This window comes from Thermobia domestica, chromosome 8 (assembly GCF_964235325.1).
Source record: "Thermobia domestica chromosome 8, izTheDome1.hap1.1, whole genome shotgun sequence".
NCBI lineage: Eukaryota > Metazoa > Arthropoda > Insecta > Zygentoma > Lepismatidae > Thermobia > Thermobia domestica.
In genome coordinates, this window is record NC_137461.1 from 276,471,163 (window position 1) to 276,493,845 (window position 22,683).

Here is a 22,683-nt window from a genome sequence, read left to right on the forward strand (position 1 = left end):
CTTAACGATTTGGTTGTTTCATCACGTGTCCATCCATAACAAGTTGGATCAACATTTGGTGAGTCTGCCCTATCTGCACTCAGCCAAATTAGCATTTGTAGATGTGCGCGCTTTACATTTAGTTTAAAAGCTTCCGACGTGGGTGGAAGAGAGCAAAGTAGTGGGGCTCTTGTGTGAGCAGATGCAGTTTTTTTTCTTCCAAACATTAATACGAACCTCTATCATAGACTCTACACTTGCTACACCATAGCACGCAGCTACAAAGTCAGTTGCTTCTTGTTCTATATCACTGGTTATGTCTTCCTGAGACCCCAATGTTTTCAAGCTAACTCCTTTTAACACTTGTTTAATGGCTGTTGATTTTCTTGTATTATAGCCACCATATTCAGGAGTGATTTCAGGACTCCTAATGATCGACTTTAAAAGCTCGAAATCTATTATCTGTGCTCTGTACACTGAATGAACTTGAGATGCAAGTAATGCTAGAGTTGGCACTTCTTTTACTGAGAAATGTTGGGGCGTGGGTGGCTTTTTTGGCTCTGTGTACCGGTGTACAGGCACTCCACTAGTCACACGTTCCTTTATTTCTTCCTTTGTAATGCGACAAATTTTGTTACTGTTGCAACTCCATGACTTCTCCACTTGAGTTATCAGCAGAGCCATACTGTGAGTTTGACGTAGGCCATTTAGAGATGAAATAGACTTGTCGAAGTTGTCACCAACAGCTTGCACAAATCCGTCTATTGAGGTATTAAATCCTTGCAAAGTTGGTGCTTTGCTGGCTTCTGCTGCAGCTGACGCTTTAAATCTTAGGGTCTCACTGTAACTACAAGTGATTTCAAACTTATAGAATTCGTCAATGAGACGTTTGCTGTTCAGAAGCATAGCAAGAGCAATGTTGAGAGTAGTTGGCTGCTTTGTCAATGCTGCAGTTACGATATTTCCAATGAGTATTGCAGGTAGCTCAGTAATTCCACGTATCTGTAATAGGGAAAGTAAAGTTTCACTAACATTATTTTTAATATTGTCTTCAGAGAGGGTAGTTTCGTAACTTTTCAATCTATCATTAGGCTTCTTCACTTCATTCATTATCTTTGTACTAGTTCTTTTATTGTTTCTCCATCATCGTCATCATCTTCAGTAATATTCATGGCAAGAGCAGCTTGATATTTTAAAAGAAAGAATGTTGAATACACCAGGAGAGGACAATACTAGAAGATCTATTCTTTCCTGAACATCTCTTATAATTACAAGATGATCAGTTCTAGATCCACCGTTCTGTTGATAAAGATGGTAAACTTCGATGGAGTTCCAAATACGAGAAGTGTCCTCTTTTAAAGCTGTCATGACTGCGTTGATTCCATCTCCGTCACTTCCTTTATTTATGCTGCGTTTCAGTGAACAAATTTTAGCTGACTTGCTGTGCAAGAATTGATTGTAACAGTCTTTGTGGTAACGAGCGTCTGCCACATGTAGATCTCCAACAGCTACATTTATAAGCACTCGAACAACTTCGGATAATTCTTCATTTCTAACATCACATATTTTGAGGATAGCTTCCTGAATAGTCGGTTGCCCTGGACGATCGACCGTTTTAAGTAGGTGATATCTGCGCCATCGACTTGGATTTTTTGGATCAGGATCGGAACAGATCTCTCCACAGAATAGACAGTCAGTATGAAAATTGAAAGGTTTTGCGTCTGACCTTCTAATCCGTTTCACCTGTGGTTCAGAGGAGGTTGAAGTTGACTGCTCTTTTCCTCTCTTGATAAGCCACTGCGAAGTATATCTTCATACGCAGTCCTTATGAAAGTATACTGACACATTTTCCTCAAGAGAAATAAACCGTCCGTTACGTCTAAGATTACTTGCCAACATAATTGATCGAACTCGAGCTGGTCCTCCTGTTATAAGCCGCTCTTGTGTTTTCTGACAGGTGAAAATGCATTCCTTTTCTTCCGCCATGTTTTTAAAAAGTGCACTATGAAACACTACTTTGAAACGTGTTAACACACATAAAACAGTAACAGTTTATTCACTTGGCACTTGTCAGTTGTAAACTCACCTACATGTTCACTAAAAACTGTTGTCTATGTGACGGCTGCTACCTGAAGATATACAAAAAGGTTCAAGTAATACATAGAGGAACGTTAGAATTAATAACGATGAAAAGATAAAAGGAAATTTAAACATTAAAATCCATGAACTTCTAGCCAGGAATCGTAAACTGAACTTAAATTGTTAAAAACAAAAGGAAATACAAGTACTAAATATATCCTACTCACCAAATTATATCAGGAAGATAATTGTACCATCCATTGTGCTACTTATCAATTCTATAAATGTAAATTCCTTTTAAATTTTAATTATTCAAGTGTGTATCTTATGGTTACAGTTTACGTGTGTACGGTTATTTTCAAATGTAGAAAGTTCATGAAAATATAAAAATATTTCTTTCGGAAGGAGATACACACCATCCTTTTTGTACTTTAAGAGCTGAAAGATGCTTTGGGAGGGAATTTTCCGGAACTTCCTATTTTATTTTAAATTCCTGTTCATTGCAGTCCCAAGTGGTTAACATTGTTGGAAAGACTGTTCCAATACAAGCATAACAAGGTCTGAACCGTTATTCTACGTTAATTACTCTAGAAGTTACAGATAATTTCCCAGAAGTCAATAATTTTTTTGTAAAATACAAATGATGGGAAATTGTGAGTTTTGTGGGAAATGTTCAAGGGTGCCAGGGCGGTACCCTTCCTAATATTATTTGCTAGTTTCGAAAGTTCATGTAAATATAAAAATATTTTCTTTCCGGATGAAGATTCGAGGTACGGCTCTTGGATGTTAAGGGCTGAAAGATGCTTCGGGAGAGAATTTTCCAGAATTTCCCTTTCCTGTTCGTCGCATCCCAAGTGATTAACATTGTTGGAAAGACTGTTCCAATAGAAGCATAACAAGGTCTGAACCGTTATTGTACGTTAATTACTCTAAAAGTTACAGATAATTTCCCAGAAGTCAATAATTTTTTTGTAAAATACAAATGATGGGAAATTGTGAGTTTTGTGGGAAATGTTCAAGGGTGCCAGGGCGGTACCCTTAATAATATTATTTGCTAGTTTCGAAAGTTCATGTAAATATAATAATATTTTCTTTCCGGATGAAGATTCGAGGTACGGCTCTTGGATGTTAAGAGCTGAAAGATGGTTCGGGAGAGAATTTTCCAGAATTTCCCTTTCCTGTTCGTCGCATCCCAAGTGATTAACATTGTTGGAAAGACTGTTCCAATAGAAGCATAACAAGGTCTGAACCGTTATTCTACGTTAATTACTCTAAAAGTTACAGATAATTTCCCAGAAGTCAATAATTTTTTTGTAAAATACAAATGATGGGAAATTGTGAGTTTTGTGGGAAATGTTCAAGGGTGCCAGGGCGGTACCCTTCCTAATATTATTTGCTAGTTTCGAAAGTTCATGTAAATATAAAAATATTTTCTTTCCGGATGGAGATTCGAGGTACGCCTCTTGGATATTAAGAGCTGAAAGATGCTTTGGGAGGGAATTTTCCAGAATTTCCCATTTTATTTCCCTTTCCTGTTCGTCGCAGCCTCAAGTGATTAACATAGTTGGAAAGACTTTCATTAGAAGCAGAACAAGGTTTGAATTTTTATTGGTCATTAACTACTGTAGAAGTTACAGATAATTTTCCCGAAGTCAACGATTTTTTTATAAAAAGGGGGAGGGGAAATGGTTAGGGAGTTTTGTGGGAAATGCTGAAGGGTGCCAGGGTTGCACCCGGCAGTTTTGGATTCAGCACATCAAAATCTATAAGAAAACATCAAAAAACCTTGGTCACCCCAAAATGCAAGGTACTCTGCAAATCTTATGGACTGGCTGCCAGACTAAGAAGATTGCTTTCTTTTCAGAATCCCACTCACAAAGTGACAAACATTTTTTTTCCCACAAGTGTTCTGTTGCCTGATGTTATTATACAATATAACATTGGCGTACTTAATAACAGAGAATCAAAAGCAGAAATGTATGTTGTTGAGACATGAGCGCAGTATAATAATCAATACATACGCAATAACGCTCCCTTTAAACAAATACGTATATAGTAAAGAAAAATTAGGGAAATGTTTATATTAAAAATGGATTTTTTGAGCATCAGAGGAGAATTTTAACGAAGATCTCTGGCTATGTTTGGAAGTAGCCAAACCCATGAAGGAGTAGTAGGCTCCCGTTATATTGCGTCGAGTCAGCAAAATTTTAGTTGCACCGCTTGCATCGTCCATTCTTACGGCACTGCCTGAGCTCCAGACCAATCCCTGAATTTCCTGGGATTAGTGCGAAGCTGCATATATGTCGTCTTCCACAATTTATACGTACATACAAACATAGCTCTACATATATATGTACACACACACACACACACACATTTATCTTTGTGGTGGACAAAGACAGTGCTAGTGGGTTTTCTCGGGGATCTCCCGTTTCCTCCCACTTTTTTATTCCACCATTTCATTCATTTCTCATCATTATCACCATCTCCATTAGTCTAACCAGCATAATTGTAGGACGTAAAACTGAAAGATTTCATTTTTCTAAGATTTACACATACATTTATAAAGTATATATATATATATATATATATATATATATATATATATATATATATATATATATATATATTAAGGTGCCATTTATTTTGGGTAATTTCGAGTTGCGATGCTCACTCCTCTCCCAAATGTATTCCATGGGACCCTAAACACGCATAAGTGAAATAGCCGCTCTCTACGAGAACGTTAACCCGTGCCGACTTGGCGACGAAGTCCTAAAATAACATTTCTACATTATAATATAATTTAGATATTGTTGTAATTAGAAGCAAAAGTGTCTTCGCGTTCTGTGCAATTCTCTTCAATTAGTGTTGGTGAAATGAAGTTGTGTGCTCTTTGGTCCGAGGTGAAGTGTGGTTAAAGTTTTTATTGGACTTTTGGTGAAATCCGTTTTCGAATCGCTTCAGTAGTTCAGATGATTGACTAAAAATTCGCTATTTTTAATTGATAGTCGTTAATTTTCAAACAATATTACATTTCCAACAATGTAGTTGGGTGTAATTTAAATTTAAATTTAAACTTATATTTAAAATTTTATAATAAGTATGAAAGATGATCATGATTCATCTAGGGACGTTAGTAATACTTTACCTGTTATTATTGATGCCATCAATAAATACTGCAGGTACATAAACGCTGATATCTCCCATGTAAGCAAGGCATCAGGATCAAAATTCAGCCAAAATCAAATCCAAAATGATACCGCTTTAATCAAGAGCATTGAATTTTCCAACAGGCCTAACGAGACTACCTGTAATTGTCTGTTAGCTTAAAAGGCCTAGCAATTCATAATAACAGGTACAATTATAAAATCAATAAATCCAAACCATTCTCGCTTTCACGACGAACTTGGTGGGTCGTAAAGCGAAGAAGGTATCATGTGCATTTTCTACCTCTACTAGGGATTTCAACTGGCGTCAAAAATCCAATACAGCCGCTTTCAAAACTAAAGTGTAGAATGGTGTCCCAGGTCATCCGAGACACGTGGGGCTTAGCGTTGCCCTGTAACAGGAGGACCCCTTTGCGATTCAGAAGTGCTGGCTCCAGAGTCTTTAGCATTTTCTTGAACACGGCTCAACTGCTGATGGTACACAGTTGCTTTGGTGTTCTGACTAGCTGGTAGCAGTATTTTTTCTTACTGTCCAGAAAATTTGGACTTGAACTTAGTAAAATAAAAAAAGCATTAAAACGCGTTAAACTCGTCCGATATTCTACAAAGTTGATATGGTCATAGACTTTAACGGTACGCGTGCGACCTCAGCACGAAATACTGTGATGCACAGACCTTCGTTTCTTGAGGGATATAAATTAGAAATAATAATTCACAAAGGTTAATAGTGTAAAACTTATATTTTACAGAATATTAAAAAATTATTATTTACTAATAGTGATTATTGATGTGTTATCGACAATTTGGCATTACTGCTGTATCGCCGGACCAATTTGAAAATCGAAAAAATGGGGCAAAATATACTGCATTCGGTTATATTTGGTTGGATTACATTAAGTTACGTTAGATTATTAGGTAGTAGTAGTAGTAGTAGGAACAGTTTAGAAGCCCCGCAGGAGTTGGTTGGGTTCTGTTCTTAACATGAAATGGGCAAATTAAAGATTTGCCCAAATTTTTCTGTACATTTTACAATCTATGGATCCGTATAGTAAAACAAATGTACCTCTCCGCGAAATAGACCATTTGCCTCCGCATACAGTGCCGCATACAACATCAAAAACAACCAGCAAATGCAAGCACTTTCTGAGCTTTTACTATTCCCCTTACCTCACTTTCAATCACTCTTCCACATAAGCTTAAAAAGAATCTCCAGTTGACCCGGTAAATCTCCTAAAATTGGTCCGGCGATACAGCAGTTAACCCGACAATATATTTTATAATGTAAAAAAAGACTAACAAATTACCAAATAGAAGGATCGTTATAAACTCATCGTGATAGTATCAGACAAAGCTGTAATAAATTGACTTTTAACAATTGTTTATAACAAAATCTGAAACATGAAGTGATTATAACAATTTATGTACGTACTGATACTGATTCTAAAGACTTCTCACTAAGATCTCCCATTGCTTTCTCTTATTTTCTCTAACTAATTAAATCAGTATCAAAAACAATTTGATTGCTTTTAAAAATAGGCAATTTATTACTAAAAAAATATTATTGAATGGTTTATTTGTGCTAAAGATGTTTTATATACGGTAGGACAAAGAACTAAGTATCTGACTATAATTATCTCATCAAACGAGAATTCAAATTTTAAAAAGGTGGGTCTTCTTTTTCGTATTAGTTTCTACTGCTACTAACTTCAGTAGAAGAATACTACTAAGATGAAATATTTTTTATTTGGTTGTTTGTTGAAGTTCAGCGTCCCCTTTCAGTATCGAGCGAGACTATACAAAACGTCTACCTACATTTTAAAGTGGAATCCGAACAACCACAACACGTTCAATGCTTTCCCACTCGGGACCCTGTACATCAAAGGAATACGCGTTAACCACTAAAGCAGTGGGAAGGGCTTGGAATATTTTCTTGGAATTATGAAAGTATATATTTAAAAGAAAGGTTTGTCGCTTCCTAGGACCCCTCTCGTTCTATGAGAAAAAAAAAATATTGTAACCAGATATATAGTAAGTATTTATCAGCTTCGGTTGCATTAAACTTACAGATGGAAACTACCATTGTGGCACAGAATCCAAATCAAAAACTGCTTCCGGCTATCGTTTTTTCTTTACTATGAAACCGGAAATGGTAGTTTCTCACTATTTCCGGTTTACATAGAGGGATAGCGATCGAGATGACAATCTTTGAATCCTGGATGCCTATATATATATATCATATCTTACCGGAAGTTGTGATCAAGGGCTGATCCAGGACGCACTTCTGGCTGGTAGTGGCGGTGGGTTGGAATACTCCTACTTAGAGCTACTTTTGACAGTTCCAAACTCTGGGATAGGTTTTATTAATATATAAAATAGAAAAGTGTATTCTTCTGTGGGGGTGATTGCCCCGATCGCCCCCTGCATCCGCCCCTGGTTGTGTTACATTTTTCCTAGTACCTGTTTTTGTAGAGAAACAAGCGAGATTCGTTTCACAGTGTCACAAAACTATGGTAGACTTCTAATCTAATCTATGGTAGACTATGGTAGACCAAATGCGAATTGAATACTCAAACTTCAGTACAACAAGTAGCACAACTAAAACTCTTGGTTGGAATAGATTAATAAGATCAAAGATAGAATCTATTCCTCGGATGCTGAATCCGTATCAAAAAGCCATTATTAGCTATCACTTATCGTTTTTGTTCTATGGCGATAAAGATTGAAACCAGGAATGGTTAATTGGAACCACTTCCGACTTCAATAGAGGGTTAAGGGGGGAGATGGAATCTATTCTTAGGCCACTACATGGATTTCAGAAAAACCTCTTCTCGATATCTTTTATAGGTTTTGCTCTATGAATATAAGTATTGGAATCGAATGTAGTAGAAAATTTCAAGCATTTCCGGTTACAAAAGAGTGAAGCAGGTTATGACGATATGTTCTCTTAAAACCCGGAATTATTCCAGAAAATTGCTTGTGGCTATCTATTACAGTTTTTGTTTTATCGTGACAAGTGTTAAAAGCGGAAATGGTTAATTTGAACATTTTCGGTTCAAATAAAGTGTTAACGAAGAAGGTGGATTCTATTCTTGGGATGCTGGATTGATTTTTCTTAAATGCAACTCTCAGCGATTTTGCTCTATGAAAGTTAGTATTACCTATAAAATCAAAAAATAGTAATAAACCTCAACCATTTCTGCCCTTGTGGAGTGTAGCGGTTTGTAATGATAAGTTATTTCCTCTTGACACCCTGAATCGATTGTAGGTGAACCACTTGTCGCTATCTATTACCAATTTTGTTCTGTGGCGATAAATGTTGAAACTTGTAATTGTTAATTTGAACCACTTCTAGTGTGAAGAGAGATCAGGGGAGAAGGTAGAGCCTGTTCTTAGAACGCTTAGTCGATCGCAAAAAAACGCATCACGATGTCTCCAAGTTTTTGCTTTATAAAAATCAGTATTGAAACCAATATACTAGTATCAGTATTGAAACCAATAACCGATTCAGTTTCGGTTTCGATAGTGTTGTCGGTTGAGATGATATATATCTTATACACTCTTGAGACGCTGCATCGATTCGATTGAAAAAAAAAAAACATTTGTGGCTATCTATTACTATTTTTGTTCTATATCGATCAATGTTGAAACCGAAAATGGTTATTTTAAACAACTTCCGATCTGAATAGAGGATTAATAGAAAAGATAATCCTTTTTCTTGGTAGCTGAATCGATTACAAAATTCTATATCTCGATATCTTATAATTCAGTATTGAAATCGGAAATAATAGTAAATATAAACAATTTCTGGTTTTGATTGAATGTTGTGGATAGTTATATGTTGTACTGAGGCGCTAAATTATTTCCAATATAACGATTCTCGCTATCTATTACTCTCTTCGTTCTCTAGAGATAAAAATTGAAACAAAAAAGGGTATTTGAACCACTTACGGTTTGAATGGAGTGCTAATGGAGGAGATCGAACGTATTTTAATGTATCTAATAGAGATGCGCACGAGACGAGTCGAGACAGAATTTTCTTGACAAAATTCGAGTCGAGACATAGCTTTTCCAATAGAGAAATATACATTTTCCCAGTCGAGATATTCCTTTTACATCACATTTTCGAGATGAGACAGCCTCAAATCTTGTCTAGTGCGCATCCCTAGTCTCTAAATCGACCGCAAGAAACGACTTCTCAATATCTGTTACTATTTTTGATCTGACCCCTGTCGACAGACAGACGAAAAAAAAACATTCTAAAGACTTACGACACTTACGCATAGGTTAAGCTGCAAGTGTAATAAGGGCGAACATTGAATATATTCTTGTGACACTGAATTGGTTCTGGAAAGCCGCGTCTTTCTATATGTTACCGTTTGTGTTCTGTGGTGATCAACAATGTAGCAGAAAGCGATAGATCTCTACCACTTCTGGATTAAATAAAGGAAAAATGGATTAGATGAATCCATTCGTGTTGCAAAACTATGTATGCTTCTCATTATTTCTTACCGCTCTGGCTCTGATGCCAGCCGACAGACGAATGGATGGATAGAGAGAGAGATGAACATAGCCGTTCTATAAGGCTTCCTATAGGTATGCATATTATATTATAGTTTGGAAGTACTAACAAATGAAATGAATTCGGTTTGTTTTGCGAAAATTATTCGTTGTCCGTTTCTCGGCAGTTTTCGTTTTCCGTTTCTCGAAAAATTTTTCGTTTCTCGAAAAAAATTTGTTGTTCGTTGTTTCGGAAAAATTTCGTTTTTTCAAGAAAAACTTTTCTTCTTTTGAAAAGTTTTTTCGTTTTTCTTTTTCATTTTTCGTTTTGAAAAATTCATTTTCGAAAAAGTAATTTTCGAAAAAAAAATGTGGCTATCGCTACTATAAGCACAGAGAGCAACGCGCCATTTGCAATTTTAAGAACGAGATGTTTTCACAATTGTGAATACATTTGCAAGAACTGGAAAACAGTTATTAAAATATGTATTCTACATGAATAAATAGAGAAATGCGAAGGAGACTTTATTTACAAAGGTTTGTACATTTTCTAAGTTTTAATCGGAAATAATTCTGAGAAACATGATTCTAGTACTGATAATCACACTAGATGGGAGAACTACCAAAAGGGCAACTGCAGATAAATGATTAACCCATTTTTAACAATAGTTTCGTGATGATTACAGAAAGCATAGAACGTTACACGTAGCTTTACGGCACAAGTAACGAAAAACTTTTATAGCTTTGCTTATAGGAAAGAGTAACAACAATGCAAATTTTCACTGTTAATTTTTTCGTTCTTTTTATATGAGTTATTTACGAGGGTGCCGTGAAAGTCATCTTCTCTAGTATCCAGCTTTCTCACTGGAGGCATTGCTTGCAGTGTCAAGTCTAGGCTAGGATTATTACGTGCTTGTGGACGCAAGCACGGCAAGTCTTAGTACTTAGTTACGGGCGAGAGAGTGAGAGAGACTAAGGGTTTCACCCAAGTGGAGACTACCTTACCGTGCACACCAGTGTACAAGATTTTTGGAAGCTTAGCTTCATCATTCATACATCATTTCTTCTTCATCATCATTCTCAGTCTCACTTCAACTTAGTACAGGACGGAGATCATCACGAGCTCAGACGTGCCTTATGGCATCTCAACCCGTGAGTGGCCAACACTCTGGTTTACCACCAGTTGTACAGCAACCCTCCTGCTCTTCCGGGACATCGGTAAGACGGAGATGTCATTCATTAGAACGGATTTCTGCCAGCCAGGGTTCTTCAGCTCGCTCCCGTTCCCCAGTGGCATCAACAAAACTTCCGCCTGCTAAAAGACAACATAAGATCAGTGACGCTAGTTCCGAGTCTTCAATGAATATCGACATTCACGACAGTAACCAATTTCCTAATCTGCCTCCACCGGGTCGACCAGCTCTTTATTCTTATCTACTTCAAAACTTTGATCCGAAATTCCTTAATACGAAACTTCTTTTTGTTCAGATCACTAAATACATGCCTCGTGCCAATATCAATCAGATCATAAAGTCCAGGAACGGGATGATAATCAAAACACCGGATCCGGAATTTCTCCGTACAATCCGGAACAAATTCAGTTTCGAAATTTTCGGAGTAAAATCTACCATGACAAAGCTGAGTGACCAACACACCAAACAGCCACCACCACCGAAAAAATCGCCCACTCTATCTGTTGTTATTCGTGGTGTAGATCCGAGTTATGCTGATGATGAGGTCCTTGAAGAACTAAAGTTAGAAGGCTACACTATCATCAAATGTATCAGGATCAAAGGCGACCATGGTCCGACATACATGGTGCGCGTCCTTACTAATTCACAGCAGACTATTGATGACTTGCTTACTCGCGGTGCCTATATCTACAAACAGCGCCATCGTGTAGAACCGTCTCGCACCTCTTCCCCATTACCTCTTCGCTGTGAGCGCTGTCAGGTTTATGGTCAGCACTCTACTTCTCAGTGCAAAAATCCATTTAAGTGTGGCTACTGTTCAGGTCCACACCCTATACGCAGTTGTACAAATTTAAAATCACCTCCGACGTGTTCCACATGTCAAGAAAATTCACATCCGACATATAGTTACAAATGCCGATCCAAACCAGCTCCTGAGCCATCAAAACCACAAACAGTAGTGCCACTGCGCATACCTGAACAAATCCAACCACCTACAAATCCAGCACTTCAACAGCCTGTAACTGTTCATCAGCTCTTAACATTTCTCACTCTCTCTTTACAAAATATTCATCCGTTCTTACGTAACCACATCGCTCAACAAATTCAGTATGCAGCCAAGGCAATTTTCCACGCCAACATCTGTCCTACATATTCTGGTAATAATGTCTATTATCATTCAAATGTATTGGAAACCGAAGTTTGAAACCGAAGTTCTTTCTTCATTGCACTATGGCGCTCTCTTTCTTGTTTTTGAACATACGTTCTCTACCACAACACAAGCCGCTTTTTGAAGCGCTTTTGCTTGAAGAAAAAATACATGCATTTCTTCTAAATGAGACTCATCTCACACACAAACTGACATGCCGCATACCTCGATTTCAATTGCTGCGACAGGATAGCACTATAGCAGTTAGGCGAGCTAACGGGGGAGTAGCGATTGGATTCTCACCTTCCATTCCATTTCGCAGTCATTCTCCAGCTTTTCCAAATCTTCCTGAACATCTTGTCACATCTTTATACTATAAGGAACTTTACGTGACCGTTGGTACTGTGTAAATCAGTCCTGGGCATGATATCCCTCTTAATTTCTTCCAATACATCTCGGATAACTTTCGCACCTACATAATCATGGCAGACGTGAATTTACATAGCCGACCAGTCAATCAGCGAGATCAGTTCCTTAATTACATTACTAGCCATACTACTGGCGTGACTCTGCCACTACCAAAACATACCAGGCCTTCTAGTCAGACTACCTCGGATATCGTTATTGTGTCGAATAACATATATCATCGTAGCAGTGTTGAGGTTCTTGATCTCATTGGTAGCGATCATGCTCCCATCAAACTACTTATTACAACTCGCTCAGCCAATAATTCTCAGGATACACATAACCGAACTACTTACCGCTATCGCTATGATAAAGCAAATTGGACTGCATATAGATCGCATATCACGGACCATCTTTCTGAACTATCGCCACCTACTACTGAGTCAGAACTTTACCATTCTCTCGACTCTCTGGTTACTGTCATGCAAAACGCTACCGACAAATATGTTCCTAAATCTACTGCTTCTATATTTCGGCCATCCTTGCCTCCTCAATATCTGCCACTGATTAGACGTTCTCGTCAGTTTTATAGGGATTTCGTTGCTACTGGCAACCTAGACTCCTTGCATCATCACCGACAACTACAACGTACCGTTCATAACTACCTTAGAGCTTACAAACTACGATGCTGGATAAAAACTTGCAACCATCTTGGTTCTCTTTCTCATCCAACGCAGTATTGGAAGCGTTTCCGGCAACTCACTGGACAAACTACACGAACAACTTACCCTCTGATAGACAACAATACGCCTCTTCATACCGATACTGATAAGGCAAATGCTTTTGCACACTATCTTCAAGGCATATTTACACCACTCACACCTGATTTGCCTCCTCGTCGTCATCCCGTCGACAAACTAAACCTTGAATCTCCGCATTTATAACCAAGTATTCAACACACACTTCCTGAGAACAATCCTCTTACTGAGCCAGTTCAAATTTCTGACATCACTTCTGTCGTTTCTCATAGGCGCAACACTGCTCCAGGCATGGACTCTATCACATATAGGCACGTTCAAGAAAGTCCCTACACTGTCTTATATTTGCTCTCTCTCATCTATACATTTATTCTTCGCACCGGCTATGTCCCAGCTGACTGGAAGACGTCCAAAACCCTTATGTTTCTCAAACCAGGCAAAGCGGCCCACACTGTCAGCTCTTACCGGCCTATTCAGCTAACATCAACTTTCTGCAAAATTTTGGAGCGTATCCTTGTCAAGCGTCTTCATTGCTATCTGGCACTTCACAACAGTCTTCCTCTCGCACAAGCTGGTTTCAGACCCTCCTTCAGCATCAACGACCAATTATTACGCCTTACAAATTCCATCTACAATCATTTTAATACAGGACATCCTTCTTGCTTGGTTCTGTTTGACTTAGAAAAAGCATTTGACAAGGTTTGGCATCCTGCTCTTCTATATAAACTCAAACAGCTCAAAATACCTCTTCCATATCTTCGCTTCATTTTCAATTTTCTCACCTGTCGCCTGGCTTACGTTTACATAAATTGCAGCTCCTCATTTCCAATTTTTCTACATTCTGGGGTTCCACAAGGATCGGCTTTGTCACCATTACTGTACATTCTATATGTTGCCGACTTTCCTGCTGTTCCAGCCACAGTACAGCTATTTCAATATGCAGACGACACTGCTTTATTCGCCACTGGTAACACTATCCACCAACTCAATTTGGCTTTACAAGAAGCAATCAATACTTTTGTCGATTGGTGCTCTCACTGGCGCTTGAAAATCAATCCGACGAAAACTCAAGCTATTGTATTCCAATCTCCAGCATGCCGTTCCCGTATACACCGTAACCCCAGGCTCTTAAATCTCACTGTTCAAGATGTACCACTCAAGCCTTCTCGTACTGTTAAATATCTTGGCCTTACTTTCGATCATCGCCTTAACTGGTCGGCACATCTACAAGATATTTCAAAAAAGGCGTATGGTCGTCTAAATCTGTTGAAAAGTCTTGCTGGAACAACCTGGGGACTCTCTGCGACGACTATCTTGAATACCTATAAAGTGTTTCTGCGCCCTATACTTGTCTACGGTCTAACAGCCTGGTTATCCGCACCACCATCATATTATGAGAAACTACGCATTCTTGAACGACATGCCTTGCGTATAGCTTTTCGCATTAAGCTGCCCAGTCCAACCCGGGACCTCTATGCTCGACTCACATTTCCGCATATCTTATACCATCTGGAAACACTTCGCACCAAATATATTACCCACCGTCTGCAATCGAATCATCCACTTCTCCAGCAAACATTTGAAGAACACGCCCGTAAGCTCTCCCCTTCTGCTACTCTCATTCCTCCGCTTTCATTACTGCTTACTCTGTACCATTACACCAATCTTCCTGACCATCCTGACAGCCGATATTACGCACCATACTCTTCAGATGCTCAACTCCCTCATATCTGGCCATCATATGCACCGTAACACCTACTGTTTTAACAGGGCTCCCCTGTCTTCATCAATGCCTAGCGTCGCCCCTAGGCGAGAAGATAACACACATTCGTCTTACTAACCGAACCTCTGTGTTGTGATGTGATCTGCACTTCATTTCATCTTTCATCCAAACTTGATGCTTCTCCTCTATCTGTACCTATTGAACCTTAACAATGATTATGGTTAAAGGCCATAATGAACTATAAATTGATTATCAATAAAGTATTTCCTTAACCACCCATATCCCATCTGTATGTTTGTTCTGACTGCCATAATATTTCTGAATCTCTTCCCCTACAGAGGGCATAACCCTCTTCGGGCAGCAGCTAGCTTTTGCTAGCGGACAAAAAAAAAAACCGTGAAAGTTGGGAACGATGCATTTCTCAGTGGATTTTTACAGAAATCTTTTATTGGGTTAATGCTGTGTTATAGCTAAGCCCTATATAGCTGATCAACCTGACTGCCTGTATTCTGCTTTTATTGGCAGGTCACTTCCATGCTTCACGGTCCTCCTCTAACTTCTTCGTCTTCGCGTATGATACATCTGTAAGATTGGTTAAAAAGAACGAATCTTTTCGATCATTCAATTCCTCATCGACTTATGTAGTTTGCTTCCTTCCTTCACCAATCTAATTCTCATTGCAATTGCATTTCGAGCATCGGTTCCTCTCGGAAATAGTCGTGCTTCCTCGGGCTCCTCAAGCATAAAACACACACAAATATTTTTCAGTAATTTTTGTATGTGTTTGCGCGTGTGTGAAAGAGTGAGAAACAGACGTTTATATTTCTCGTTCGCAAACCCCTAACATACCCCTCCCCCTATTCTTTCCTAATTCTCGCTTCGCGCGAAACTAAGAAACGATGAGGAAAAATATGTTCTTGATGTTTGAGAGATGAGAAGGAGACAATCTCGGGCTGAGCGGTGTCACACACTATACTCTACTCATGTTTCACGTTCTTTCAGTCGGAAAACACGCTCGAAGTTCTTTTTGTCATTCACCACTTTTCACCATCTGGATACCCTTCTCAGAATCGGATCGCGTATCGCCTTCCACATAACCAATCTCGTCCAGCCAAATCAATCCAGTTCTCTTCTGAGGTCATTTAGAAGGAAACAGCTGTGCTATTTTTTTTCTTTCGGAATAAATGCAGCGAGATTTAACCCTGAACTTTTTTTTTTAAAAAAAGTCTACTTTTTCAGTTATCACAAATTTTCCTAATTACACATTGATAATGGTAAAAATTTTGTCTTTATCAGGATTTTGATTATTTATTTATTTATTTATTACTAAACTACTAGATATAGTCTCAGGTCAGTTTGCACTGGACCGATCAGCAGGAATAACAACATTGAGATAGGAAGCAGAAAGAAAACGACCACGGCCTGTAGGTTAAGGTACCATCCCGGCATTTGCTTGGTGAAACTGAGGAAAACCCTGGAAAGTGTCAGCCAGGATGGCCGCCCTCCGGATCGAACCCAGGACCTCCTTAAACTCTTGGGGGGGGGGCAATTGATCTCTCCTACTCCCCCTAAATAAAACTTCTCAAATGCCGTCTCATGTGATTGTTTAATTTTATGTAGCAAGAGAAAATATGAAAGGTGGCAGCCCCAGCCAATATTTGGGTGATCATCTCGGTATTAACTTGGTGCAAGGTGAGGAAAATCCCAGCGACTTGTATCCAACTCACCCAACCACGGGCGTCGTTAACGAGGACGTCGGGGTGATCACTTCCCCCCCCCCTTTTTTTTTTTTTTACAAATATTTAGTATGTAAGGAAACTAAGACAAGAATATTTAATAAAGGTTATAATAAGCTATTGCTTGAACACAGCCTCTTTTCAATTTGATGCATGCATTACACTAAAACAGGATCACAATAAATTTTGCATGGGATGGCTCTGAAAATATCTTGGTGCGAGAAAGGAATAAGCAAATAAGTGTTTCAGTGATTATATTTTTAAAACCCATCTAACATCCTAAGAATTAAGAAGCTAACTTTGCTTCTAACCAAACCTTGTACTGACTAAATATTCACTCATACTCAAGATGCGTATGGTTGTATTAAAGCAATTTTTGGGAGTGCATTGAAAACTTACTGTTTATTTTTATGTAAAAGCGACAAGACAATACCGGTCATTACGACCTATCATTTTACTCGTATCTTAAGTATTTTTTTGAAAAACTGAATGAAACAAAAGGTGTTAAAAACGGAACAATGCGGAAAGTTTCATTCATCGGGCATGATACATCAGTGTAGTGACATTTTGGGTTATCCGCAACCCCTAGACCCTCGACCCATCCATTAGCAGGAAAAATGTCCGGACGGAGTTAGCAAGAGGACAATGGACCAAGGTTTAACGGAGGAAAACACACAGGAAATGAATACCATTTCCTAAGCTTTCTTCTGCTTTATACGCATGCGCGAAACTTTCTGTTGCTCTCATTTCAATCTATTGCTTGTGAAAACTCGATCTTTCCATTCCTTACCTAGTCCAAAAGTCAACTGCGAAAGATTCAGCCAAATCAATCAGTTCCTTTTTGAGATTCATTCATCTCGTTCACCTAAAAGATTTGATCTTTTGGATCGAACCATTCACGAACGACTCATCTCTAAACCTGATACACTATATATATATATGTCTAGGGTTGCCAGGTTGCTCGACAATTGCCAAACAACCACGACAGGCAAAACAAAGCTGAAATGGAAGGCATGGGCTCTGGCCCGAAACTTCTCGCAAGAAAAAAACGCCAAGATAAGTCCGAAGTCATGTAACTAGTACTGAATCACAAGCTTAGGTAGTTGTTTTCTATTTTACTATTGCTCGTTTTGATGATATCAGGTTGTTAGAGATGTGCTTGAAAAAATAATGCAAATTATGTTAAATACTTAAGGATATGTTATATTAATCAAAATACGCGGTTAGAAAATTGATGCATCTGTTTCGTTAACCGAGCATACGGCTGTTCTAACATACTAACTAAGTTACCGGTTACAGGTTATGATTGGTAGTAGTAACTACGTGATCGGTTAGCGTACCCCTATGAGTTATTACACTCAAACCTAGCAATATTAACCTTTAACGCATGGTTGCGACCATCTTCTCTTTCAACCTTTTTCGCTTGGTTTTGCTGGGACACACGACTTTGTTGTCCATATATTGACTAACTAAATTGCTTACTGTCCACGTTTTTCTGGTTTAGTTGTATTTTTTTTTTTTTTTTTTTTTTTTTTTGCGTGTAGCATTTTTTCCCAATTGACTAGGATCAACACAAATTCAAACGTCTCTAATGCCTCAGCTACTCTCAGCATTTAGCTTTCTTACTTGTCAGAAAATATCGCGGTAAGGAACTCTTCAACACCAACACTTCTAGCTTTCATGCAGCTAACAACAGTATGTATTTTTTCCCACCTTTTGTACATTTTTTAAAAGAGTTTTCTTCTTCACTTTTGAAGCCATTTTATCAACAAGAGCTAAAAGTGACCATCTAGGAGACTAAAATGAATCCAAATATATATCTTGAAGAACATCAAGAAAATTGGAAACTTCTGCGGAGACATTTGCAGCATCGGCAATAACAAGATTCAGATTAGATTCGCACTGCAATGAATGTACGGAGCGTTTGGAGTAGTTCTAATTCTATTACTAATTTTTGCTTGTAAACCACTATAGTAATCAATACTGAAACCGGAAGATGTGATCAGGGGCTGATCCATGACGGACTTCTGGAGGGGGGTGGCGGCATAGGCGCCGGAACCTAGGGGCTCAGACCCCTTCAGCCCCCCCCCCAATATTACCGATGAGGGCCCCAATATTTCAGTTATGTTTTCGTATTATTTCTTCAAAATACTTTTTCCAGCCAGTTTTAGAAAATAACTACTCAGGTGCGTTTTCAGTTTCACAATATAATATTTAGTTTTCTTTAGTAAAATTAGTGTCGCCAAACAACTATTTTTCCGTTTCAGAACTTTTATTGAAAAGAGGAAAGAGAATACTTTTTTTTTTTCTCCCGCTCCCAGCTTCAATTCTTTACTGGTGACTGTATTTGTGAGCATTGTCCTCCTGGAGCATCAAAACAGAGAGAGAGAGAGAGAGAATTGCCGTCATTTTATTACTATATGAGCGGATGTAAAGGACAAGTATAGTGCGCCTTTCTTTCTAGGAATTCTGGAAGCCTTCTGAACTTTCCCTGCTACCAGTTGCAACACATGCTAGTTTATATAGGGGTTTATGACCCCTGGTTGCAGAAAATCAACCCTGCTTCCCTTTCTTTGTTCTGAAGTTTTTCTTTCTATATTTTCAAATATTGAGTTTTGGTCATTTTGTGGAGATAACGCAGTCAGTAATAACGTATACTCCGATGTGTTTTGTTCCCAAGATTTCGTGTCGTATCGGTGTGTTAGTTTATCGATAATCTTGACACAAGAAATAAAATATTATTGTGGTGACGTGTTATTGTTTCAGTTTTCTGGAAGAAGAGGAGCGTGAGTTTTAGTGAAGTGTTTGTTTTATTTATTCACTCATTCATTATTTGCGGGTCAATAGTGTTAATTGAACACTTGAAAAATGGATCGTTTTATAGTGAGAACGAAAAAAAAAGTGCAAAATGAATCTTCTATTTCAGTGATTGACAATATTGATAGTAGTGCTTCTGTTGTTGAGGAAGAGAGAGAGGAAATTTCAATGCCGTCTTCATCTACAGACAGATCTATATCAAATAAAAGAACCTTTCAGGTACATTGGGGTGAGAAGTTTCCTTGATTATGACGCTAAAGTAGACGCGGCATTTTGTAAAATTTGCAAAGACGCATATGAGAAAAAACTTTTGAGGTTTTCATCAAAAATGGAGTTAACCTTTATTGAAACTGGTTTCCGTAATTGGAAGAAAGCGCTGGAAAGAATGAGAAAACATGAAAGCTCTGATTGTCACCGAGTATCGTTTTCAAAACTTCATGTTCTGAATATAAGATCAATGTATCTTCCCAGCTCTCTGATGGTAAAAGAATTCAGATGGAAGAGAGTAGAATTGCCCTACTGAAGATACTTTCTTCTTTGCGTTATTTGGCTGTTCAGGGACTAGCTATAAGGGGTCATACTGACGACAAAAGCAATTTCAATCATTTGCTCCGGTTGAGAAGTAAAGACAGCCCTATCCTTAAGTTGTGGCTTGAACGAGAGAGAGAGAGAGAAAAGATGGATATCACACGATATATGTAACGAAATGTTATCAATTATGAGTAATGCTGTAGTGATGCAACTTGTGTCCACTATAAAATCCACAAAGTTTTACGCTTTGATTGTTGACGAAACAGCAGATATCTCAGTGAAAGAACAGATTTCCTTTTGCTTTAGAATAGTCACCAACGATCTTGAAATTGATGAAATTTTTCTAGGCTTTTACTCAACAAATGACACACAGTCAAAAACGCTTTTCAAAATAATTCAAGATGTTCTTCTACGTTTCAGTTTAGAAATAACGTATTGTAGAGGCCAGTGTTACGACGGCGCTTCCAATATGGCTGGCGTACGTGGAGAACTTCAAGCAAAAGTATCTCAATTAGAATCGAGGGCTCCTTATGTACATTGCTTTGCTCACTCTCTTAGCTTGGTTGTTCAAGATACTCTAAGAAATGTGACAGGCTGTCGAAATGTCCTCAACCTGGTTAGGGAAATAATTGTTTTTGTAAGACATTCCCCTAAGAGACTGGCTATCTTTCATCAACTGCAAAGTGAAAATGATAAGTCGATTAATTTACGACCGTTTTGTCCAACAAGAATGACAGTACGGCATGTCTCTCTTCAGTCGTGTTACCTTAACTACCATGAGCTTATGGATTTCATGTCAGAGCAATCTTTATCAGATAAGTAAGATGCGGTGCCAAAGCACATGGCTTCCTGGTTCAAATGCACTCGTTCGATTTCTTTTTTCATGTCGCATTGCTAATGAAACTGTTTTGTCACATACATAGCGCAAATACAGTATTACAAAAGAAAACTTTATGTATTCAAGATGCTGTAAATATGATTTCAAGCCTACAGCTCACTTTGCAGAATTTCCGAACAGATACTGAATTTGACACGTTCTGGGCAGATGTAGTAGGAAAAGCAAACGAACTTGAGCTTTCAGAACCAGCTCTCCCGCGACCAAGAAAACTTCCAAAACGGATCAATCAAGGTGATAATCCCCATGAATATGAAAACCCGCAGCAGCTATATCGTCAACAATATTTTGAAACTATTGACACAGCAGTACAGTGTTTAGAATCACGGTTTGATACTAAAATAAAACATTTTCTAGGGCTCTGTGAACTGTTTATCATTGGTGAAACAAATGATGTTAGTGCTATAGACGAATTTTACAAAGACGATATAGATATCGAACGGCTCAAGCTACATCGTGATATGTTACTTCATCTTCGCAAAACACAAACTAGCTCCGAACCTTTCCGAAGTTTCGCGTGTGTTCTTGACTTCTTAAAGCAAAACACTTATCTTCAAACCATGCTGCCAGAAATCGTTAAGTTCGTTCGATTATTTTTGACGCTACCATCCACTAGCGGAGAGGTCCTTTTCTTCTTTAAGACGACTAAAGTTCTATTTACGATCTACCATGGGACAAAAACGGCTTAACGCGTTAGCAATTTTAAATTGTCATCAAGAACTTTCTGCAGCACTCGATCTTGATCTTATTGCAGACGACTTTATAATGCGCACCGAAATTCGCAGGCAAACCTTTGCTATGAAAAAGAAGTAATTCTCCATTTGCCACCTACAAACCTCAACTTGGATGGAAGAAAATCAACTAAATACAAGTAAGTTAATGTTAACATAATATTACAATTTAATAAGAAATTTAAAATTTGGTAATCATATCTTATTCCTACATCTATTTTATTGTCTCGTATTATTCAAACATTGGAAATGTTTAAACTTTTTTTTTTCTGCCTCCCAACACAAATATGTGTATTGTTACGGGAGAGAACACTCCCTTTTACAGTCGCCTTTCATATACGAACAAATAGTCATGTCCCATTGATGTCCGTTATTAAGAGGTTTAATTGAACTTATTATGAGATAAAAGGTTAAACAGTTTATTGGTTATAGTGAATTCTTAGCTATTATCGTTTCTGAATTGTTGCAACTGTATTGTTGAATTGACTAGATTATTATTCATCGTTTCTTTTCAGCAACAAGGCTATATGAGACATGGCTCTACAATTTAAGCTGAAATCCGACCTACTGTAGTTCAACGCTCACCCACCGGGAATCGAACCCGGGACTATGTGCACCAAATGGACGCGCGCTAGCCACTAGATCAGCTGAGAGGACTGCAACTGCATTGTGATGAGTTGTCAGTAATCCATTATTGACGCACAGAAACGGGGAACTAAATAGTGAGAAAATGAATGAAAACTGTTAACCAGAACGAAGCGGGAGGAGGGGAAACTTAGGCTACAAGGAGGGACGTAAGCAGGTGTGGGCCCTGGGCGTCCGGACTTCCCCGAAATCCGAACTTTTCTGTAAATTTAGTCTAATTTTAGGGGCAATTTTACAATTTTTAATATAATTTAGCCTGAAATTGTGTTTGGACCCCCCGAAAAGCTTTGGACCCCTCTCGAAATAAATTCCTGCGTACGTCCCTGGCTACAAGGTTTCTAAATCCTCTCTGATTAAAACCAGTTGATTTTCAACCAACT